Below are 4612 nucleotides of genomic sequence, written 5' to 3'. Positions count from 1 at the left end.
TATTTGTGTCTATGGCCATACCACCCTGAAAGTGCTATTATAAGAATTGAGAGCATTGGCACCTTTCTCAGCTCTTGGGTGGGCAACAGCTCAAGAGCTAGGGTGCTGGACCCTCTTGATCACACAAAACTTCCACTGAATTAGTGGCCTCTAAGTTCTTGCCTTGTGCATTCAATGAATGGATTTCACAATCAGGGTGAAATAGAACTGCAGAGAAGGGAAAGACTGAAGACACAGGATGGGGTCATCAGAGCTCAGGAGAACCATCTGGTGACTGATGGGTTCTTCTGATGAGGGGGTCCTAGGTTCACCTGGCTTCTAGGTAAGAATGAGGTTAGGTCCTGGGGAAGGAGGCAATCTTCCCAGTACTTTGAATTCTCCAGAAAAGAGTAGAATCCTGATACAATCTTCCTGGAAGAGGGTAATTTCCTGGGAATTTTTCTCAGAAGGTTAATTTTCCAGGAAAGAAAGAGCTAAGGGAAAAAGCAGATTATCCCCAAGGGATCAAGGGCCCATTCTGTGGTTAGCCAAGGAGAAAGCTGTTCACATAGGAGGTCCTATTACTCTAAGCTATTTAGACAGCTTCTTTTTTTTTTTTTCTTAAGCCCCCAACAATTAATGCCAGAAGGCATTAATTCCCAAATTTTCATCAGCTGAGAACCTAGCATTCAGAACACCTAAGTGTAATGGGGGACACCTGAATCAAACCAACACATTCTGTCCCTGGCCCCCATAAACTGATAACCATCCATGATGTAAAATGCAATGCATTCAGTCCAACTTTAAAAGTTCCCATAGTTTTATTAGTTCTAATGTTATTCAAACATTCCCATAGAGGGCTGGAGGAATGGCTTACCAGTTAAGGTCGTTGCCTGCAAAGCCAAAGGACCAGGTTCAATTCCCCAGGATCCATGTTAGCCAGATGCATAAGGGAGTGCACGCGTCTGGAGTTCGTTTGCAGTGGCTGAAGGCCATGGCATGCCCAATCTCCCTCCCTCCCTCTCTCTCTCTCCCTCTTTCTCTTTCAAATAAATAAATAAAAATAAAAAAATATATTTTAAAAAAGAAAAATATTACTATAGCTCAAGATCTTTTAACTGAACCATAATGCAAAAAAAAAAAAAAAAACAGGGCTGGAGAGATGGCTTAGTGGTAAGACATTTGCCTGCAAAGCCAAAGGCTCCCGGTTCAATGCTCCAGTGCCTACGTAAGCCAGATGCACAAGGGGACGCATGCATCTGGAGTTCGTTTGCAGAGACTGGAGGCTCTGTCTCTCCCATTCTCTCTCTCTCTCTTCTGTCTCTTTCTCTCTATCAAATAAATAAATAAAATATTTTTTTAAAATCCCAAATAAACCCATAATGGCACAGAATCAACACTCACACTACAAAACATGGCATTGAGCATAACAAAGGAATATTCAACCAATACAAGATTTAAAACAGGGCAAACATCAAACTCTGTAACTCTAAGTCCAACAACTCTAGTCAGTAACAAATCTCCAAGTCCAATAATTCTAACCAGCAACAAGTCTCTGGAGTTCCAATTCTGCCCCTCCAGCTAGGCTACCCACAAGTCCTGGGAAACTTCATCAAGGCCGGAAGCTGTCCTCAACAGCTGTCTTGTGGTTCCAGCATCTCTACTGGGTCTCCACTGTAGCCCACAGTCCATCCTCAAGGTTTCATCAGATCTCCATGCAGGCATCCAGCAAACCTGCCTAAAACTGCCCATAGTCATTCCGAAACACAAGATCATGTTGCAAATTCAATGACTCTCTCTTTCCTACCTTTTCTTTTTCTTTTTTTGATCATGAAAATTTATTACTGTGTTTCCATCATGAAAATTTATGATCTTGGCCTTTCCTTCTTGCCTTTGTACAGGGCCAAAAGAGACACATTGGCTACTTTAACAACCTTGAAGCAGACTCCAGTTATATCACCAACAGCATGACCTTTGCGAGCAAATCCAGCAACCAGAACTTCATTATTTTCCTCAATGAAGTTCAAGCAGCCATCACTGGACACAAAAACTGTGATCTCCTTGCAGTTCTTGATGAACTGGACATGGACACACTTCTGGATAGCAGAAGTGGGCTGCTTAGCCTCAACACCTACTTTCTCCAGCATGATCCCCTTGGCATGGTAAGCACCTCCAAAAGGGTTGTTCTTCAGGGAAGTGCCCAAATGGGCCTTCTTAACTGCTTGTCATGCCACTTCTGGTCATGGATGTGGCTGTAGAGCTTCCTGGCAGTATGCAGGCTGTGACACTTACCCATCCTGCCACCACGGGCTGCACTGAAAAAGAGACTCTTTCCTTTGTTTCTTATACTCCATAACACCAGGTAGGGTGCCAATTTGTTAATCCAGGGGGGAATAAAACAGACTTTGAAGAACAGGGCACTCTTGAGCATTCAGGCCCTTTCAAAAGAGTCTACATTCTTCCTGTTACCCCAATACAGGTCAGCTGGCCCAATCTCAAAGGTTGTAATCTCTCATATAATTGCAACTGAATGGGCAGAAGTTTCAGCCCAAACATTTCATTTCTGTGTCATATCCTTCTGCTCATACCAGTCCATTTCTACCTAATACAACCTTGCATAACTTCTCAGGACACAGGCATAACAGCAAGCCTCTCACACAAACTGCTTCTAGCCCAGTCCAGGCAAAGCTTTGTTCTTACCCTCATAAGCCAAACCTTACAGTCCTTAGTTCTTACAGCATTCAGGTCTTTAAACTCTGACTAGAATTGTCCATCAAGTTGTACTTATAGCATTGCAAGGCATCTCTTAGGCCAAAGTTTCAAATCCTTCCATATTCCTCTCAAAAATGATCTCCAAAATATCAAAGCCACACAGTCAGGGGTCTAGCAGCAATCCCACCACTCTGGTACCAACTTTATTGTTACAGACAGGTTCACATTGCTGGCAGAAATCACCCAACCAAGAGCAGCTTTTAGGAGAAAAAGGGGTTATTTTGGCTTACACACTCAAGGGGAAGCTCCAGGATAGCATGAACAGAGGGTGGACTTCACCCCTGGCCAATATAAGGTGGACAATAGCAACAGGGGAGTGCGCCAAACACTGGCAAAGGGAAACTGGCTGTAATACCCATAAGCCCTTCCCCAACAATAGACTGCCTCCAGGAAGCATTAATTCCCAAATCTCCATTAGCTGGGAACCTAGCATTCAGAACACATAAGTTTATGTAGAACACCTGAATCAAACTACCACACTGGCTTTAACTGCTGAGTCATCTTTCCAGCCCTGTTTAGGTAATTCCTTCAGTGCTCAACCTTGTCTTTGTAAACTACACATATTATAAAATTTGTAATTTATAGTCATTCCTGCTATCTAGCTGTGTTTTGGTATCCATTATCCAACTGCCCTCTGATAATTTTGTCAATATGTTTTTATCTCACATAATTGTAGAAAATCATTTATTTATTGAAGAGAGAGAGAAAAAAAGAGAATGGACCCAACCAGGGCCTCCAGACACTGCAAACAAATTCCAGATGCATGTGCCATGTTATGCATCTGGCTTACATGGGTCCTGGGGAATGGAACCTAGGTTCTTAGGCTTTGCAAGCAAGCACCTTAACCACTAAATCCATGGTTCTAACATCATAAAATTACTGTTTTTCCAAGTAGAGTCTCTCTCTAGCCCAGGCTGACCTGGAATTCACTATATAGTCTCAGAGTGGCCTTGAACTCTCAGTGATCCTGCTACTTCTGCTCTTGAGTGCTGGGATTAAAGGTGTGCACCACCACACCTAGCTCCCAGAAAAATCTTTTTTTTTTTTTTTTCGAGGTAGGGTTTTGCTCTAGTCCAAGGTGACCTGGGTTTCACTATGTAGTCTCAAGGTGGCCTTGAACTCAAGGCAATCCTCCTACTGCTGCCTCCCAACTGCTGGGATTAAAGGCATGTGCCACCATACCCAGCTCCAGAAAATCATTTTAGATCAGTTTGTTTCATTCAAACTTTTGCTCTTGTAAATTTCTCTATGCTTTATTTATTTATTATTTAATTGAGAAAGTAAGAGGCAGAGAGAGAGAATGAGAGAATGAATGGGTGCACTTGGGCCTCTAGCCACTGCATTGAACTCTAGATGTTTATTGCCACCTTGTGTATCTGGTCTCTCTGCTTTTATCAGCTATTAATGAAATATGACAATTACTCAAAACAAGTTACTTACTATCAGAATCAGAGGTCTAGGCTGCTAGGAGCTCAAAATGGCCACACTGGGCCATTGATAGGAAAGAATCAAGTGTATCCAACATTGGCCCTGAAGCAGGTAGAGGCACTAGCTCCTCAAAGATCGACCTTGCAAGGTCAGGCCAGAGGATCTTTATGAGGACAGAAAGGAGGCACAGAGAGGCTGCAGGCTAGGCAGGACTTCCTCTACTAGGTGTTGTCTTCTCAGAACATAACCATGGCTTTGGACTTTCTGTGGCTACCACCAAGGAAAGCTATTACAAAGGCCAAGTCCTGTGACTCTAAAGGGAGATTTAGCAGTTAACATCGTAATCATCTAGAAGCAGCCTGCCTTCAACCAAAGGATTAGAGAGAGCAGGAGGGCAGACAGACAGGAAATGAAGGCCAGTTTCAAGGCAGCT

The 4612-nt window shown here is 43.2% G+C and overlaps 1 pseudogene; it reads right to left on the bottom strand.

The window, feature by feature from the left end:
• Nucleotides 1-1833: 1833 nt before the first annotated feature.
• LOC101597369 lies at nt 1834-2275 on the bottom strand (annotated as a pseudogene).
• Between the last annotated feature and the right edge of the window lie 2337 nt (nt 2276-4612).

Source organism: Jaculus jaculus, chromosome 3 (assembly GCF_020740685.1).
Source record: "Jaculus jaculus isolate mJacJac1 chromosome 3, mJacJac1.mat.Y.cur, whole genome shotgun sequence".
In the NCBI taxonomy this organism is placed as follows: Eukaryota; Metazoa; Chordata; class Mammalia; order Rodentia; family Dipodidae; genus Jaculus; species Jaculus jaculus.
Note: the sequence above shows the minus strand (reverse complement) of the source record. Positions and strands in the feature narration are given on the sequence as shown.